The sequence below is a fragment of the Culex pipiens genome, chromosome 3 (assembly GCF_016801865.2).
Source record: "Culex pipiens pallens isolate TS chromosome 3, TS_CPP_V2, whole genome shotgun sequence".
Classification (NCBI taxonomy): Eukaryota; Metazoa; Arthropoda; class Insecta; order Diptera; family Culicidae; genus Culex; species Culex pipiens.
In genome coordinates this window covers 57,747,672-57,768,444 of record NC_068939.1, presented here as the reverse complement: position 1 = coordinate 57,768,444, position 20,773 = coordinate 57,747,672, and the positions used below count along the sequence as shown (strand labels likewise).

At 41.2% G+C, this 20,773-nt stretch overlaps 1 protein-coding gene across 2 annotated transcripts in view; it reads right to left on the bottom strand.

The window, feature by feature from the left end:
- The window catches only part of LOC120416057 (potassium voltage-gated channel protein Shal), a 406,813-nt gene that overhangs the window by 232,644 nt on the left and 153,396 nt on the right, over nt 1-20,773 (bottom strand). For both annotated transcript variants that reach the window (XM_052710526.1, XM_039577721.2), the window contains exon 4: nt 5,306-5,340. The gene's annotated coding sequence lies outside the window, so the exon portion shown is untranslated. The remainder of the gene's footprint in view (nt 1-5,305; nt 5,341-20,773) is intronic.

The following is a 20,773-nucleotide window of genomic DNA, read 5'->3' as shown; positions in this document are numbered from 1 at the left end:
ACTGTTAACTTCAAAATGCTATATCTCGGTAATTATGCAACCACATATTTTCCAATTTGTTTCGTTCATGGATTAAAATATTTGTTTATTGCCCTGAAAACAGATTTAAAAAAAATGTAAGAGTGTTTATTTATACCAACCTCTGACATTTTTGTATGAAATCCCTTAAAAAATTGTCTAAAATCTTCAATCTTCAAAAAAACTCATAACTAGGGAAAGGAGCGCCCTAATTGTCTAAAATTTGTTCCAAAATAAATAATGATGAAGCACACAGATTAAAGAATCTCCAAACTCTGTTGCATACTGCAAAAAAAAACTTTTTTTTATTCAGATAACTCACCAATAAAACCAAATTAGATTGAAAAAAAGTGAACAAAAATAATTGAATAAATTTTTATTGCAACATTCCCTGGAACAACTCACACTTAAGCATACCAAACTCCTCTCACAAAACTTCATCCTAGCCCTAAAAAAGGGGCACAACATCCCAAGGCGGAAGGGGTGAAGCACATTCTGTCACCGCAAAGTATGCTCTAGCTATTCCACCCGCGATTCCCTCCAAACCCCTCCAAATCCCCTCTCTTGTAATTCAAGCTCACAGCATTTTTCATCCCCATCGCTGCTTCGCGTTCAATTGGAGTACTACTTTACGACCCCGAGCCCCGAGGGACGACCATTGAACAATGTTCAACATAAAAAATGTTTTACGAAAATTGCACCTTGCAAATGATAGTCTCGAGTACCTCCGTCCATAGCGCAGCATACACAGCAAAAAATCCGATGGTAAAATCGCATGCAAAAGCATGCACATCACCTTCGTCAAAACAAACACTTAATATTACACATTGCATGTACATTTTTTGCAAACACAAAAAAAAGTTGCAACCGACGAGATTCAAACCCAGCACCATCAGTAAGGACTGGCGCCTTAGCCCGCTCGGCCATCAGACCGATGAAGAATGGAATGGATAAACGCATATATAGGCTTGACATTTCGGTAAAGTAGGTTTCCCATACTGATGGGCTACATATTTCAGTATGTAATATTACACAGAATTTCATAAAATAATGCAAAATTTATTTTACACCCAGGTCTTTTACACGCAGCTGGATTACTACTTTATTTGCTGTGTAGCTCACGCCTAATCCAGCTGCTGTATCTCATTAAATTTGCTCTTTCATCCACCAACCCGCCATCCACTTGTCACTTTTCATCGCGGTTCAGCCGGCCGGAAAGCTCCGCTGGAAGTTTACGATGCCCGCAAAAGGGTTGGCTGGGTGTGGTGAATTTTTGCATTATAAAATGAGTGATGGTACTAATGCTGCTGGTTGCTGGAAGAAGCAGCAGCAGCAGCAAGTGGTCCATCTTGAGTTGTGGAAAGAAAAAAAGATGGGATAGAGCGAGAAAAATGTAATTATTTTTCTACCCTCTCTAGCTTTTTGCACTTGAGCAGATCGAAATAAGGGTTGGTTTGGTGATGGTTTTGAAGGGAAAGTACTTTATTTTGCAATGTTTGCATAACGTAAAATTATTTAGTTTTTTTTTTCATAATTTTTAAAAATTGTGTAAGACCATAGATGCATTTAGCTCAAAGTTTGTATTTCTGTAGGGAAAACCACTTTTTAGTTCAAAGTCTCAATTTTCATTAACTTCATCCTCTCAATTTTTTCAATTATATATGTTTCAGTGGACACAAATGCCAACTTCGGAGCTCTAGTTCTTGATGTATGTTTTTTTCGGCCAAGTTAGGCCTTTACGAATATTATTTGAAGTTTGTGTCCGTTGACGTTGGCTTGAGCCACGGTGGGGGGTTTTCCTTGAACAAAAAAATAGTTCTTGCCCTCTGATTTGTTAAGCCGATTTTGAAGGAAGAAAGACATTCAAAACTATTTTCAGCGGCCTGATAATTTTTCATAAAAAGTGACTTTTTATGTTTCTAGAAAAAAAAACTAAAAAAAAAAACATTAACTTTCTGATCAATTTGGTGTCTTCGGCAAAGTTGTAGGTATTGATAAGGACTTTTGGGAAAAAATAGATACACGGAAAAAAATGCGGATTTTTTTATAAACTTTTTTTCACAAAAAAACTCAATATCCCAAACACGTATTTTTTTGATTTTCGAGATTTTTTGATATGTTTTAGGGGGCAAAAATCTGCAACTTTTGAGCCATTGGGAAACATGGTCAAAAAACCTGCCGCTGAGTTATGAATTTTTGAAAAAAAAAATGATTTTTGGAAAAAAAAAATCTAAGTGTCATGCAAAAACAAGTTTGACATTATTTTTTAAGTGCAAAATTGAATTTGCAATCGAAAAGTATTTCACCGATTTTTTGATAAAGGGCTCCGTTTTCAAGATATAGCCACCGAAAGTATGATTTTAGCGAAATATTTGCAGTTTTTCGATTGTTAAAAACAGTGACCATGAGTGACCATTTATTAAAATATATTTTTTTGAAAAGTTCAGAAAATTTGCTATAAAATTGTCAAAGAGACATTGAAGATTGGACCTCGGGTTGCTGAGATAGAGCCGCTTTAAGAAAAAGAAACACGAAAATTGAAGTTTTCTAAATCTTTTTTAAAATAAAAATGTAGAAAAAATAGGTTTTTGATGGTTTTTTTGTAATTTCTCTATGACAGACTTGACTCTTCAGTCTCGAAAATATTACAAAGTACAAAATAATACTGAATAGAATTTTGTAAATGTTTTACATCGTTTTCTTAAATGTAAAGTACTTGTTATTTTTTAAGAACTTTGAGTAAAACTGATATTTTTAAAGAATTTCAGAATAATTTTCAGATTTAAAAAATTGCTTTACTAAGTAATAATATTTATAATATGCCAATTTATCAGGGACAAAGAAACGTTTGCATTTTTTTGTGAATTGAAAACTTTGCAAAATATATTTTCCAGAAATGTTGAAATTTGTCATGGACATAACATCTTTTTGAAATATTTTCAAAATATTCAAATTAAGATGCACAGCACCACAAGAAGAGTTCTTTTGCCAAAGAATGTTTGTAATCCTAATTTAGTTTTAAAAAATGCAGTAAATCCATTTAAAAAAAAATATTTATTTTAATTTTTGTGTGTTCGCGAAATTAAACTTAAAAAATGTAGCGTAATAAATTCAAATTTGAATGATTTCAGATATAGATTGAATGAAATTACACTAAAATTGTTCTGTTAAGGTTTTCTCTATCTTATTTTCTTATAGGGCAATTCTCTGCCAACTCAGTTGCCCCGCAGCAGTTGCCCCGACCCCTCTTCGATTTGCGTGAAACTTTGTCCTAAGGGTTAACTTTTGTCCCTGATCACGAATCCGAGGTCCGTTTTTTGATATCTCGTGACGGAGGAGCAGTACGACCCCATCCATTTTTGAGCATGCGAAAAAAGAGGTGTTTTTCAATAATTTGCAGCATAAAATGGTGATGAGATAGAAATTCGGTGTCAAAGAGACTTTTATGTAAAATTAGACGCCCGATTTGATGGCATACTCAGAATTTCGAAAAAACGTATTTTTCATCGAAAAAAAAAAAACAATAAAAAAGTTTTAAAAATTCTCCCATTTTTCGTTACTCGACTTTAAATAATTTTGGAACATGTCATTTTATGGGAAATTTAATGTACTTTTCGAATCTAGATTGACCCAGAAGGGTCATTTTTTCATTTAGAACAAAAATTTTCATTTTAAAATTTCGTGTTTTTTTCTAATTTTGCAGGGTTATTATTTAGAGTATAACAATAATCTACAAAGTTGTAGAGCAGACAATTACATAAATTTTGATATATAGACATAAGAGGTTTGCTTATAAACATTACGAGTTATTGCGAAAATGACCCTTCTAGGTCAATGTAGATTCAAAAAGTACATTAAATTTACCATAAAATGACATGTTCCAAAAAAAAAATTACAGTCAAGTAACGGAAAATGGGAGTATTTTCAAAACTTTTTTAGTGTTTTTTTCGATGAAAAATACGTTTTTTTTCGGAATTCTGAGTACGTAATCAAATTGAGCGTCTAATTTTACATAAAAGTCCCTTTGACACCAAATTTTTTTCTCATCACCGTTTCAGGCTGCAAATTATTGAAAAACACCTCTTTTTTCGCATGCTCAAAAATGGAAGGGGTCGTACCGCCCCTCCGTCACGAGATATTAAAAAACGGACCTCAGATTCATGATCAGGGACAAAAGTTACCCCTTAGGACAAAGTTTCACGCAAATCGAAGAGAGGTCGGGGCAACTTTTCCCGATTTCGTGTGAGTTGGCGGAGAATTACCCTATAAGTAAATATATGTATCTAAACTGCATCACTACTTTATTAAATCGTTTTATTTGATTTCTAAATTTTAATCTAACGTTATTTCTTGCCCGCAGGACCTAGAAGTTGGGCACCCCTGGAAAAATACAGCCACTTTATCCTTTTATCAGCTACTGCAAGCAATTTTTACTGTTAGTCAAAATTGTTTGAAATGTAACAAAATATCAATGGTAATGGTAAAAAACGCTTTTAAGTGATTGAAGTTCAACATTTTGTTTGGAAACCGCGGGTTTTTTTATCTTTTCATTATCATCATCGTTTTATTTCTGATAGCCACAAAATAAAATGTTTTGTCTCAAGATTTATAGTATAGTTTCAAAAATGAAATATGATGCAAGAATTGACCTAACATTGGAACAAATATATGTTATTAAGTGAATGTTGGTTTTTCTAGTGTTTTCTGCAAAATCAAAGGTATAAAACACTTATTTCAGGGACTGACCTTGAATAACCGAAAATAGTCTGAAAGCCTTTCTGGTAGTTATTAATTTTATTCTACTGAGATTTTGTTGCAGTTTATGGATTTGTTTTTAAGAAAAAAAAATACATTTAAAATACATAAATAAATCAATGTTTTGTTTATCATTTTGGAAGCATACAGGAGAAAAAAAAGTTCCCAAAATCGTCAAACAAAAACAGAGTCAAACAAAATCCCATGGTACGATTTTGAAAAACGTACCATGAAATTTGAACACTTTGTTTGTGGTTCCCATTTTCATGAACGCTTGTTCACGATTTTGGGAACTCCTTTTTTCTCCGTGTACCCACACACCATTTAAAAACCGCCCAGTAAAGTTTTTTCATAACGATCGGCTCGTTTAATGTAACTTTGATCGTTCATATTTCCAAGACAGCTAAATTCAATTAAAAACAAAAATGTCAGAAAGTTTGTCCCTCGCTCAAACTTTATGATATGAAGCTCTACAACAACATCAACGTCGGCCGGACAGACCTCCGGCAGCAAAACAGCAGCAATCACTTACCATCAATCATGATTTTCCGAGCTCAAATTCATTTCCTGGAATAAGAAAAAAGAAGAAGAAGGAAAAAATCGTTAAAACAGTTGAAGAGCTCAAGTAACCGGCTGTGAAGAAGATACCCTGGCAGAAAAAAAAACCCCTAAAGTTTGCTTATTTTCGGTCAATCGTAAGACCTGCCAGCAAAAAAAACACCCCAGTTTGGCCACACTGACAAACTCAGACCCGGTCCAACCGCCCGAACGATGATGATAATGACGGTGTGATGTTTGAGGCTTCCAACGAACAAAAAGTTCGGCCCGAGCAAAACTTTATGTCCCGAAGAAGGACCTTTATCCCTGCGATGCGATGGAGCTTTTTTCTGTGTGTGCGTTTGGCATAATCTACCCTTTTTAAGGCTGGACTCTTTTTTCCCCTCCTCGCTGAGGTCTTGATCTTCACGAAGAAGTGGCCAAACTTTGCTGGACCCCTCAATTTGCTGCCGTTTTGAGGATTTCGAGGCGGGCGAAAATCCAAGAAATCCAAAGATTAGTCTCAAATGTTGCCGTTTCGCTTCTTTTCAGTGGTGAAATTTTCTTTTTATGAATACAAAAAGAAAGAAAAACTTTCCCTCCCCAGCAGAACAGCAAAACTCAAACATCACAATTCACAGTAATCTCGAACCCTGGAGTGAAGTTGATTAGAGAGGTTGTTGCAGCGGCAAATCCTCAGAAAACTGCACAAACAGATTCCTCATCACGGGGTCGGTGCTGCCACGGGAAATTTATCTCGGAAAAACGCACGCAGAGGGCCAGGGCCAGACAGCGTGGTTTCCCCGGGAAATTATGTTAATTAAATTATCCTCCATCACGCTGCTTGCTACTTGCTACAGTGACTTCTTTTTGCTTTGCTCGAGCAAGCTGCTTGAACATCTCAATCGCAACGGCTTCGTTGCTGTCTTTTATTACTACCGAGAAACTTTTGCTGGCTTTTCCGGCGCGGAGTTGAGCTTTGTGCTGAAGGAGTTTAGGCAAAAAATTCTGGTTATATTTATACACAAATAATAACATCATATTGATTAATTTTCTTTATAGTTATGGGAACTCATGATACTTTTATTATTTTCGGGAATTACATTTTTTTCAAATAAATTCGTTTATTCAAAATAATTTTCCTTGAGTAAAATGCTGATTTCACTTCATGTATTCTAGTCAAGTGCCAATGAAAAATCAGGCATGCAAAAATTTCACCAACAATTCGGTGCCTCTGTGCTCTCTTAAGCTAACAAGATAGGAAAATCAGTCAAATTGGTGAAAAAAGTTAATGTTGTTGTTTGTGTTGTTTTCAATTCAATTCAATTCAGTTTATTTCTTTAGTTTATCGACTAACATTAGTTTTATAAGTGCAGTACAGAGTTTTGGGGGATCCTTTCAGCTGTGTATAAGGCATTTATCACAATGGATACAAATAAAGTTGGTTGTAAAGGAAACAGAAAACAGGAAAACAACTCGCAAAAAACCTGTCACTTTTGCTAGGATAGAAGGGGGATAGGAGAAGGAAAAGGGGTTTCTTAAAAACTAGATCACAGTATCACGGCACCAAACTCGATATCAGAGTATTCTCTGACATCGTGCAACTCGTCCAAAACCGCTGTAGCAGTTTGCTGGTCCAGGTTTCCAGCGATTCCGTGTTGGCCGCCTCCTCGAGCTCGTCCGTCGGGAAATTAAACGGCAAGTCCAGCATCATTTTCAGGATCTTGTTTTGGCGCGTCTGCAGCTTTTTGCGGCGGGTTGAAGCACAGCTGTGCCAGGCTGGGAATCCGTACGTGAGCGTCGGACGGAAGATGAGCTTGTAGAGCAGAAGTTTGTTGGCGTTGCTCAGCCTTGACCTTCGGCTCACCAGCGGGTAGAGCATCCTCGTCAGCTTGTCACATTTCTGCAACGCGGCGTCGATGTGCTTGTCGTACTTCAGTTTCGGGTCGAGCGCGAGGCCAAGGTACTTGACCTCGTCCGACCAGGGGACTTCGTGGCCCAGTGCCAGCACACGTGACTGGGGGAGGAACCTTTCAGCGCGCCGCCGGGTGAAAAAGATCGCCTGCGTCTTCGCCGGGTTTATTTTGATTCGCCACTTCCGCTGATAGCTCTCGAGCGAGTCCTGGGCCGCCTGCAGCTTCTCGATGATCACTTCTGCACTCTTGTCAGCAGCGACGAATCCAGTGTCGTCGGCGAAGAGGTAGTATTCGACCCCGTCCACCATGACGAGATCCGAGGTGAAGATGTTGTACAGCGCCGGACTCAGGACAGCTCCTTGCGGGACGCCGAAAGGAATTTCATGACGGCGCGAGAGCGCACCATCGACGGCAACTTGGAAGCTGCGCTGTTTCAGGAAGGAGTTGAGCAGCTTCAGAATGTACGCCGGGAACCCGGCCAGCTTCATCTTGTGCAGGATCGCATCCTGCCACACCGAATCGTATGCCTTCTCCACGTCCAGAAGAACCATGCCAGCTGACTCGCCCCGGGCGAGCGAGCTCTTGACGTTGCGCGTTAGTCTGACGAGCTGGTGGTTTGTGGAGTGGCCCCGTTTGAAGCCGAACTGCTGCGGAGGAACGACATTTCGTTGCTCGACGAAGTTTCCGATACGGGTAAGCACCACACGCTCGAGGATTTTGCTCATCACGGGAAGCAAGCTGATCGGACGGTAGTTGGTGGGATTCGTGATGTCCTTGCCCGGCTTTGGGATTGCCGTGACGATGGCGTGCTTCCAGCTGGACGGAAAGTACGATGTCCTCAGACACGCGTTCACGATCAGCGTCAGCATCACCAGTCCTTTGCGGGGGAGCCGCTTGAGCAGGGTGTTCCGAATGTTGTCCTTGCCAGGCGCCTTCTTCGGCTTCAGCGACTTGATGATCCGTGCTATCTCCTTGGGGCGGACGACTGGCACTGATTCGACCGGGATGGTACTGTCGGCGATCTGCTGTACGCTCGCTTCGACAGCACTGGACGTAGTCGGGTCGCCGGGAGAAGGGTTGCGATGCGCTCGTGCAAAATTGTCAGCCAGCAGGTTCGCCTTCTCTTCTGGGGATGCCTTCAGCGTGTCGCCAGCCTGGAGAGGCGGGCTGTACTTCACCTGTTTACGGAGCGCTTTGCTGATCTTCCAGACATCCTTGGCGCCGTTCTCCAGGTACCGGATGTTGTTCGAAAAATGCTGGTTTCTGGCGATAGAACACTCGAAGCGAATCCGGTTGTTCAGCGACTCAACTATCGTGCCGAGCAGTGGATCGCGTGTGCGGTACCACTGGCGCCGGCGCGTGTTTCTCAGGGTGACAAGCTGGCGCGCGGACTCCGGAAACTTGGCATCTTCGTACGTTCTCACCGGTACAACGGGGACGGCGGCGGCTTCGGCCTCCAGTAGCGTGCTTGTAAAGAACTCGATGCATCGGTTGATTCCTGCAGGGCTGTCCAGGTTGGTTGCGACGGGGGAGTTCAAGTCGATTTTCTCGTTCACGATGCGCTGGAAGGCTGGCCAGTTCGCCCTGTTGTAGCATCTGGTCGTTGTCGGGAAGCGTTGGAAGGGCACGGCTACGTCCACGCTGAAGAGAACAGGCAGATGGTCGGACGACAGGTCGTTCACTACGGTCAGCGATGACATATTCACCAAGTTGTTGGAGAGAACAATGTCAAGCGTTGACGGCCGGCGGCCGCCGGGGGGTTGGTAGGTGAACGACCTCGGAGCGTGGATGAAGAAGTCCGAAGAAACTGCACGAGACGCCAGGAAGTTTCCAGCTCTGTTCGCCTTCAGACAGTTCCACTGTCGATGGCGCGCGTTGAAATCTCCAGCAACGAAAAACGGCACGGGGCGCCGCACCAGTGTGTTAATGTCCCGCCGGAATGTGCTCCAAGCAGCTCCACGGTGGATTCCAGGAAAGTAGGCCGCAATGAAGTGGACGGTTTGCGTGGGGAATCGGATTTCTAGGCCAACCGCTTCGATGGCGCTCGTGTTGAGGTCCAGCACCGAATAATCGACGTTGAGGCTTTTTCGCAGGGCAATGAGGACACCGCCGCCTCGCTCGTCGTCAGTACTCGTCCTGTCGGATCGGAAGCATCGGTAGTCGGGATGATGGAACGAATTCTTAGTCTTGAGCCAGGTTTCAGAGACTGTTGCAATGTCGACTTGGTGCCGCGACAAAAAATCGAAAAACTCGATTTTTTTCAGCAGAACGGATCTGCTGTTCCAATTAACGATTTTAAGTTGATGTCTCAAACTACCCATAAAGGTATTTGGCCATCAGTTCTGCGAGCGCGTCGAATTGCTGCTGCTTGGTGCGGCAGCCAACGAGCCGACTAAACATGTCCCTGGCAAGGGACAGGAATTCCGTAACGGTGAAGAGACCTTCGCCGTCGGAAAGGTTAGCGCACGGTGGAGTGTTCATGGACGACACCTGCGCGTAGGTGGGTCGTCCGGTTGCAGCGATTGAGGACCGATGAGTAGGTCCACCTTGGGCTCCGCTGTTTCGGCCTGGGGCAGGGCCGCTCGGAGGCGGCGCTGGGCGAGAGGGCTTTTTCTTCCTTTTCTCGAGCTCGTCGAGATAGGCTTTTCTAGCTGGGCACCCACGGAAATTAGCGGTGTGGCTTCCGCCACAGTTCGCACACTTCAGTTGCGACTTGCTGTTGTTGTTGTTGTTCAACTCCGCCCTCCTCGGAAGCATGCAGACATCCGTCAGGTGTTTTCCGCCGCACTTCACACACTTGGGGCGCAGGTTGCAGTTCGATGACCCGTGGCCAAATTGCTGACACCGGTGGCATTGGGCAGCATCGTTGGGGTGCTTCGAGAAGAACCGCCACGAAACAACAACGTTAAAGATCGCCTTCGTTCTCCGCAAGTCTTGAATTTTCACTGTCCCGCGCTTGAAGTACACGAGGTACAACGTATGTTCATCCGCCCCCGACTTTTTTGAGGACAGCACCTTGATGTCCAGAGGCAAGATCCCCATTGCCTCCAGCTCCTCCTTCAGATCCGGAATACTCACTGCCGGCAGACCCGAAAGCACAAACTTTGTCGGGGCATCCTCCGATGTGTCGTGTGTGAAGAATTGAACATCACTACTTTTCAGCAGCGCAGTCGTCTTCGTAAACAATTCCTTCACTTTTGTCTGGAACTGCACCGATGTTTTGGTGTACTTCAGCCAGTAGTCGTCACTCTGCGGAACACCGTTCGTGGCGAGGAGTTTCACCACTTCTCCGACCGACTTACCCATAATGTGGATCGGTGGAATTCTTACCCGGGGCTGTTTCTTTTCAGGTTCTCCTTGTACGCCGTCTCCAGCGTCGTCATCACCAAGTGCGTCGAAACAGTTTTGTGACAGGAACGGGGAGCTGCCGTTTGTTTTGCTCCTGGTCTGGTAGCCGCCGCTGCTGCTGCTGCTGCCGCCGGGCGTGATCCGGTCCAGCGAACGAGTTCGCCGGCCACTCTCGAACATGTTCTGCCTCTGGATACGGGAGTTTTTTGCCGCATTCACCACACGCTGTGAGGTTAGGTTGCTGTTCTTAGCAGAACCGCCTTTAAGCCGCACGTTCGGCTTCATACCGTGCTTCCACCACTTGTCCTGGTTCGCCAGGGCTACCGGTTTACTCGACGACGGCGGAACGCGAAATCTAACTTCGATTTCAACAAGAAAATCGATAAAAATCGCGGAGCACTCGGAGGCTTGTAAACAGTCATCCAACTAGGGATGCCCAATCATTTGTGTTGTTTTCAAATGGCTTAATTTACACATTTCAAATAAAAATAATTTCAAAACATAACCTAGGTGAGAAAAAAATGTTCACAAGTTTATTGAAAATTATCTCTTTTAATCCAACATCATATTAAATATTTCATGATACCTGAAGCACCGGGGAAGCAAAGCAGAAATTTATTGTTTTGATTTCCTTAAATTCTAGCAATTTTTTACAAAAATAGAGTGCCTAGTTGACTCAAACTTGAGCAAAAATGGTTTGTAAAATTCTGATCGATTTGGTGTCTTCGGCAAGAGAAAATAGTTTTACTTTTGAAAAACAATATTTATTTGAAATCAACAGTTTTGCCTTCCATACTGAGTTAAGGTTAATTTCAAAATTCGTATTTTCTAGAGCGTCCAATTCCCGGGGTTACAAAATTCCCGAGAAATGGAAAATCCCGGAAATTCTCGAGAAATTTTTAAATTAATGTATATTCAACAGAAAAAAAATAACCATCATTATTTTTTTATATTATAACCTGCTTTTTAAATTCGGTTAATAAATCAAAAAAATATTATATTTATGGTGTATGGATATGAATTTATGTTTATTTACCATAAATTACTTTTAAATTTGTATCTGTGACCAGTTTGAGAGAATATGATTTAGAATAAAATTGACATATAGAGTTAAAATGGAAGAAAATGTAGAAATTAAACATTTAATTAAAATTTTGTACTTTTAACTATATTTTAATAAACTGCAACTCAAAGTTTTCGAATAATTTGATCGAGTTTTCAAAATATGTTTGCATTCTTGGGACACATTTTAAATAATACAAAATAGGTTTTTAATATTTTTTGTGTGATTTTTTTCATTATTTTTAATGATTTCGTTAAAAAGTTGTTCTGAATTATTCGATAAATAAACATCATTACAGAATCAAGCATTCATTTTGCATACTTATCCCTCTAACGCCTGAGGTGCTCCATAAATGTTATGCTTCAAACTGTAATTTCTCGAATACTTTTTACCAAATGGAATCAATTCTTTGCAATATTTAATGATACGAATTAGATTTTCATTAAATTTGGTCTTATTAAAAAAACGTTACATTTATTCAATTTGGTCTTGTTAAAAAAGCGTAACAAAAACCTCCATTTTGATCTCGGTGAAAATTAAACCTTAAAACCTTGTTTTGAAATATCATAAGACCAATTTTCTTTTAAAATCTTAACTAAAATTTTAATCTTTTAATTTCATTCAATAATATCTTAAATTTGGTTGCTCAAGAAATCAAATGAAAACAATTTAAGCTCTTTTATTTAGTTTTTTTTTATATTTTTGTTCATTTTCAAAATACGGGTGCCAAAACGTTGAAAAATGTATACTTTCTCTGATGTTTTGGGACAAGAAAATGAACGCTCTTGGAATTTCATATTTTCGAAATCTTTTGATATGTTTTTGGGTCAAATATTTGCATCTGTAGAGAATTGAGAAAATCTCGGGTTAGTTTTCAAAAAGCTATAAGAGCCACCGTAACCTTCAACACTTATTTTGGTTTTTTTTCCAAATTGAAACAATTTTTTTTTAGCTTAGGGTACTGAAATACACTTTGACTTTGACAAAAAACAGGTCTTTGAAATGAAAAATAAAAGCTATACGTTGAATATTGAACAATTTTTTTTCTTCTTTTCAAATGTTTGTAAACACAAATAATTACACAGATTATTTTGATATAATTTGCAGACATTTCAAAGTTTTTAAGGTTTACGATTTCCCAAAATAATATTAATAGATAATTTGAATTTTTTCAACAGTGTCTGTATCGCAAATACGCAAACTTTCCACTCAAAGTTTGTCTCCTTAAACATCTCCACCAACTTGAACTCCCAACTATTGCCGCATTCTTTGAGCAAACTTGTAGCAAAAACTTGCGGAAACTTTCCCCCCTCACTTCCGTTCGCTTTTCCGAAGCAATAGAGGTGGAAGAAAATGCAAATTGTTCTTTATTCAGTGAAGTCTGATTTGCAATTTTTTTTTTGGAAGGAAGTTAGGGACCATTCATAAACCACGTGGACACTTTTTTGAGAATCTGTTACCCCCCCCCCCTTCGTGGACAATTGTCCATACAAAAAAAATCTTTTTTGTATGGATCGTGGACAATCGCCATACCCCCCCCCCCCTAAAGTGTCCACGTGGTTTATGGATGGTCCTTTAGCAACAATTTAGTGTGCAGCAACGGCAGTGCTCCACTCCCTGTTCAACTTTCGTTGGGTTTGGTCGTCTTTCGAGCTAGCTTAGCGCGTTTTTGACGGTGTTTTGTTAACTTTCGCCGACGGCCATGGCGGCGGCCGCGACGGTGGAGAGTGAGTGGACGGAGCACAGGGCTGAGAATGGAAGGACGTTCTACTGGAACGCGGCCTTGAGGAAAAGTGTGTGGGAGAAACCGGACGGGTTTCAACCCAAGACGCAGGCGGCGACGGGCATGGAGGTTGAAGACTCCGAAGGAGGTGGAGAGGACGGGGGCGAATTTCGTCCCGTGGTCAAGGTTCGCCGCAGGAAGGCTAAGGAGGAGATCAACGTCGGCGATGGCGGCACCGACGGCGATGTGGAGAAACTGCTCAGCAACAACAAGTTCAGCCCGCTAGCGGAGGAGAGCAACAACAACAACAATGCGAACCCAGCAGCAGAAAAAACCATCCCCGTGGTACCAGCAACCGGCAAGTCGGCCGGGGAGAAGAAGCAGCCGCCGCTGGTGGTGAAAGAAATGAGCTTCGCCCGCCTTGCGAAGGTGATGTCGTCGTGTGATGTCCAGCCGGAACACAAACTGACGCGGTTCGGCACAAAAATTACGTGCTTCTCGAGCGACGACTTCGACACGGTGCAAGCCCACCTGACGAAGAACAAGGTGCAGTTCTACACGCACGGAAAGCGCAGTGCGAGACCGCACCGGGTAGTAATGCGAGGTCTCCCGAACGTGGAACCGGATTACATCAAGGAGCTGCTCAAGACGGAACATCAGCTGGACGTCTTGGCAGTACACGCCATCAGGCGGAAGCAGCAGCTTCCCGCCATCGATGAGACGCCTTTCATCGTGCTCTTCCCCAAGGGGCACACCAGTCTAAAGGAGTTGAGTAGCAAGGTAAAGAAAGTGGGACCAGTCGTCGTCCGGTGGGTGGCCTACCGGAACAAAGAACCGCACGTGACCCAGTGCAAGAACTGCTTGCAGTTCGGTCACGGAACCAGTAACTGCCATCTCAAGCCCAGGTGCAGCAGCTGTGGGGGTCCCCACAACACAGAAAAGTGCAAAGCAGAAGAAACGCAAGCCAAGAAATGTGTCAACTGTTCTGGATCCCACGAGGGTCTGGACCGCAGCTGTCCCAAACGTGCGCAGTTCATCCAGTCGAGGCAGCAGGCGTCCAAGCCGAAGCCGCCAGCATGGAAGAAGGACAAACAGACTCTTGCAGGAGCCGTGTTTACCGCGGCGGATTTTCCTCCGCTACCTGGAGCGGTACCGGAAGATAAACATCCTCGTCCCGCAGGAAGAAGTCAAGGAAATACTGGCGCCGACGCCGGTGCAACCCCGAAGGAGCAACAAGGTGAACGGATGCTGTACAGCGAGTCGGAGCTGTGGGCCATTTACCGAGAATACAGAGTTCGCTTGAGGCAGTGCAAGACACCCGAGGAACAGATTGACGTGATCGCACACTTGCTGACACATGGCACGAGAAAATGATCATCTGATTCAGTTACGTTTTTTTTTTTTTTTTTTTATTATTTATTATTTGTTGTATTTTTGATCCTCGGTCCTAACCTGGTCGTAGCACCTAAAAGGACCTAATAAAAATAAGTTGTGAAGAAAAAAAAAAAAACGGCAGTGCTCCCAGAGCGGATTTGCATAAGCGATGATTGGGATCTGGTGGGGGACGAAATAGTTGTAATTGAATTTAATGGTCCGGCGCTGGGTTTTTGTTGTTGTTGTTTTGGAGGAATTGTCCCTAGTTGGAAAGTCACTGGGAAACTATTATTCATAGAATGCAAAAGCATGTAATTGGCAGCCACGAGAGTTGCCAGAGGCACTTTGCTGTCGATGGAAGGAAATTTTCCAATAAAATGTTGTCGCTGGGAAATTCATCTTTTCTGTGCACACCCGACCACAACTTTTCATCATGTGCACATCATAAACTACTTGAAATTGAATTCCAAACCGTGTTCCCATCGGGAGGGGGAAGCACAACGCGTCACGACTGACAGAGTGCAAAAGTGTGATGAAGTGGGCGAAATTCAATGTATAACTCCCGCGCGAGACTCTTGATAAATTCAGTTCCCATGTGACTCTTGACGGTGGCAGTCAGCGAACAGTGACAAAGTGACACATAGTGGAAGAAAAATTATGCTGCACACTCGTGTTGCATAATATGCAATGCATATGCTCGATATGACACTCGGTGCTGCAGCGCGATGGTGCACTTTTCGGGGAATTGCATCGTCATATTTTGCTGGGGTGGGCCTTATCTCGTTTTTCATTGTTTGTTGTTTTTAACTTATTAGTCTCGGACGTGAGCTCGTACGAACAAGACGTATTTCCATCGACGCTCTCGAGAATAAGTCCGGTTTCGAACAATAGTCCTCCGCGGCTATTGTTTCGTACGCGTTTTTCTGTGTTATCTAAAAGCGGAATCTTCCCCGGAAGAGTAAAAATGGCGAATAGTGTACGAAAGAACACTGCGAAGTTGGTCTTCGGACCAGGAATCAAGGTACCGTCGTACCTGGACGTGCTGAAGTTCTCGATGGACACCCTGAAGCTGTCAGCAGCGGATATCCACAGCATTTACAAGGACGAGAATGGCGGCCAGTTTTACGTCAAGCTGATTGACGAGGAGACTTTCTCCGCGTTCATCGCCGAATCGGACGAGCACTACCAGTTCAAGTTCGAGGACGGAACAACGGCAAGGGTGGCGGTAGAGCAGGCATCACGCGTCTTCCGGTACGTCCGGATCTTCAATCTGCCACCGGAGATTGACGACGCCACGATCCAGTATGTGCTGGGTCAGTACGGGACCATACGGCAGCACGTGCGCGAACGTTTTCCCAACGAGCTGAAGGTCAACATTTTCACCGGTGTACGAGGGGTGCACATGGAGGTGGCGAAGGAAATTCCTGCACACCTTTACATAGGACATTTCCGAGCCCGCATCTTCTATGATGGGCTCAAAAACAAGTGCTTTTTCTGCAAGGCAGAAGGGCACGTCAAGCAGAATTGCCCCAAAATGGCGGCGATCTCAACAGGCAGCGGTAGTGGAAGCGGCAGCAGCGGAGGCAGCGGCAGCTCGGCGCCGTCCCTTGGTAGGCCTGCAAAACCGATCATCGATTTCGGCCAGCCGATCGCTCCTGCGATGACGTTGCTTAACCAGAAAAAGAACGACGACACACCAAACCCGATCACCACGACATCAACGCAAGCAGTACCTAGCGCCTCCACCACTACAACGGTAGCGGTACCGAGCGCTTCCACGACAACATCACCAAGCGTCTCCACACCAGCACCAATATCATCGACAACGGTAGCACCATCTGCAAGCACCACAACAACCAAGCAAACAGTGGACACTAACACCAACGACGGCGTGCTGGACGCTTTGCGGCCGGCCGGCGTGAGCGAAGAACACATCGACAATGCAGACACCGACGCGATGGACGCCGAGATCAGCGAACTCGATCGCCAGACGTTGCTGAAGCGAACGAAGAGTTCCTCTCCGGTCTCTTCTGAGGGTGATGCGGGTAAGCTGGGTGGGAAGGGAAAGGGGGGTAAGGGAAAGGGTGGGCCAACTGGAGAGGGGGATGGGTTCATTCCGGTTCCAAATGGTAAACGCAACAAGAAGAAGAAGACAACCTAAATCATCCATCGTTCCATCGTTTTATCGTACCATCAATAACTAAAAAAACATCTTAATAATGGCCACAACAACATTCTCTAGAAAACTAGCCACAATTAACATCAACGCTATTAGCACTAACATCAAGCTAGGTTTATTGAAGGACTTCGTGTGGAATAATGATCTTGATATTGTTTTTCTTCAGGAAGTGTCGTTTGAAAACTTTAAATTTCTTGCTTCCCATTTTGCTTTTGTTAATATCAGTGTCGACAACAAAGGAACTGCTGTGTTGATTAGAAAAAATATCGAGTTTGATAACATGTTAATGAACCCAAATGGTCGAATTCTGTCGGTCACAATCGATAAAGTTCACTTTATCAACGTTTATGGTCATTCTGGATCACAATACCGACACCAACGTGACGTTCTGTTTTCAAATGATATCATCCCACACCTATCTGCTGCCCATCCCAACGTAATTCTAGGCGATTTTAATTGTATTCTTTTAAATTCGGATTCAAACGGAACCGTGAAAAATTTATGCCAAGGACTGAAAGACCTAACATCTAATCTTGATTTAATCGATATCGGAAATTCAATTCACCGTAATACGATTTATACATTTTTCAGAGGAGATTCTGCATCCAGGATTGATAGAATTTATGGACCAAAAGATTTTTTGGAAAAAGTTTTAAGTTTCGACACATTAACAACTGCCTTCTCTGATCACCGTGCAATAGTTTTGAAATTTAATGTTGACTCAAATTTGAACGTCACTTCCACTGGTAGAGGTTTCTGGAAAATAAATCCCTCTTTTTTGCATGATGAGGATATCAAACGTGAATTTGTTTTAGAAATTCAAAACATCAGACAAAGATTTGCATATAACAATAATTTTTGTCGATGGTGGATTGAACATTTTAAATCAAAAGCAAAATCATTTTTTAAAACAAGATCTTTTGAATTGAATCAATATATAACATCTAGTAAAAGCTTCCTTTACGGTTGTCTTAGAGAAATATCATGCAAACAAAGCAACAATGAAAATGTTGAGAAGGAACTATCTTTTGTAAAATCCAAATTAATGAATATTGAACAAAATCGACTTTCAAATTTTAAATTAAAAATCCAACCAGAAAATATAATTGAAGAAGAGAAACTAAGTACATTTCAAATGTCTAAATACGCTACAAAAAACTCTAATATGAAACTTTTAATTAATGGTAACCTTACTTCTGAGAAAACTAAACTTCAATTAGCTTTAGAAAATCATTTTAGCTTATTATTCGAAGGCGATAAAACTTTTTATCCAGGTGTAAATAATATTTTTGATCACGTGAAAAACCGTTTAACTCTTGAACAAAGCAATAATTTAATAAAACCAATTGATCTCAACGAACTACAAGAGGCACTACAACAAGCTTCTAAAAAGAAAAGTCCAGGACCAGATGGACTGACATACGAGTTTTACTGTACTTTCTTTGACGAAATAAAAAATGACCTTTTGAAACTTTTTAATCTATTTTTGATGGGTGAAATTCCTAATGCTGCTTTCGTTGAAGGGATAGTAACATTAATTCCTAAAAAAGAACAATCCTTCGAAATTTCTGACAAACGACCGATTAGCATGTTAAACTGTGATTACAAACTTTTTGCTAAAATCATTATGAATCGATTACAACCCCTTATGGATTATTTAATTGGACCAGGTCAAGCTGCAGGTATTTCAGAAAAATCTTGTATCACAAATCTAAAACTGCTTAGAAATCTTATTATCAAAGCAAAAAGATCTAAATCATTAAAAGTACTTGTTGCAAGTTTCGATTTAGAAAAGGCTTTCGATAGGGTTGATCATCATTTTCTTTGGCTAACCTTGGAAAAATTTGGTTTCCCAATTCAATTTGTTAACTTAATTCGTAATCTGTATAAAAATGCTTCCTCTAAGATACTATTTAACGGTTTTCTCACTAATAACATTTTCATAAAATCATCTGTTCGCCAAGGGTGCCCTTTGAGCATGGCTTTATTCATCATTTACATAGAACCACTTATTCGCATGCTTTACGATGACGTTAGAGGTTGTCTAATAGATAATAGCTTTTTGAAAGTTATTGCTTATGCAGATGACATTAATGTCGTTATTCGCAATAATCACGAATTTGATAAGACCTTGGAGCTCATCAACTATTTCAGCATTTTTGCTAAAATTAGGTTGAATGTTGGAAAGTCTCAATACATGAGACTAAACAATTGCCTCTCGGGTCCACATGTTCTCAAAGAGGTCTCATCGCTCAGAATACTAGGAATAGATTTATCTGAAAATTTTAACACTATCATTGAAAACAATTACTCTAGAATTATACTTAACATTAAGTTTTTAATTTCGATTCATCATAAAAGAAAACTAAACATTTACCAAAAATCATGGATTTTAAATCAAATTATTTTATCTAAATTATGGTACATAGCACAAGTTTTCCCTCCTAATAATTCAAATATCGCTGAAATCAGAACGATCTGCAGAAATTTTATTTTTAAAGGTGTTGGATTATACAAAGTTAAATTTGATCAGTTGTACTTAGACGTTGATCAAGGAGGACTATCTCTCGTTGATGTTGAAAGTAAATGTAAAGCACTATTTGTAAAAAACATATTATTTCCTAGTCAAAACGGTATCAAAGATTCATTCATGTTATCACAGCAAACTAACAACACGCTTAGTCGAAACTCACGTGAGTGGCTAAGTTTAGCAGAAGAAATATCAAACGATACTGATTTAAACACAAGCAAAAAAATCTACCGTTTGTTGATTAGTAAGCAAAATATTAAAATCAAAATAGCAACCGAATTCCCTGAATTGCCGTGGCAAAATTATTGGCAGAATATACAATCGAATTTCATTTCCTCTGAAGAAAAACATTCGCTATTCATCATGCTCAATGATCTTATTCCAACAAAAGCAAAACTTTTTCGCCATAAGGTTAGGGATACTAATACAAATTTGTGTGAATATTGTAATAAGTTAGATACATCAAAGCATCGTATAAAGTTATGTAGCAGCAGTAGATTAGTTTGGAATAGCGTAAAAACAACTATAATTAGAAAACTAGGCTTAGACATTGTAGACCCTGAGGAGTTGCTAGGGAAAACGTTTAAAAATGAAAAAGAAAAATTAGGTTTGTGGTTAGTAGTTGAAGCAATTGCCTACAATTTGAAAAACTTTGGAAATGGTACAGTAGCAGATTTTGAATGTAAAGTTAGAGAGAAACGATGGAACAACAAGAAATTTTACGACAGAGTTTTTGGAAAATGGATTTGTTGTATTTGAAGACTACCTATCAATAAACAGCCTTTAAACCGGAAAAAAAAAAACTTATTTATTTCTTCATACTAAAAATTTTAAGTCATTAAATTGTTAAATTCTTTTTAAAATATACTCAATTATCTCATAAATTTAGTGCTAACTTGAGGCAATCATAAGCAATCACCTGTCTAAGCAACAACGTCTAGGCAAACGATCAACCAGTTGAGCAGTTCCTCCTGTAAAGGCTGCCCCCCTTACACTCTGGGACAAATTCCACAAAATTCTCCACTTTCGTGCCACAGAAATAATTGTGGCCTTCCCGAAAAGCCTCCGGCCATAATTCCTCCCAAAGGAGTGCACCACCAGCACCGCAGGAGGAATGCACATTTTACGAACACACACACAAACCTTTCAGGATTTAATTGATAATTTGCTATTGTTTCAATGATCCTCCTTTCCAACTTCCAGCTTGCTGGAGTAAAGCCGGGAGCTTTCTCTGCAGTGGAAATTCAATTTTCGAATTCCCACTTTGGGATGGCTTTTGGGCAGCAGGGATTGGCAAGTTATCTTTCACGACGAAATGCTCAGTCTGGCA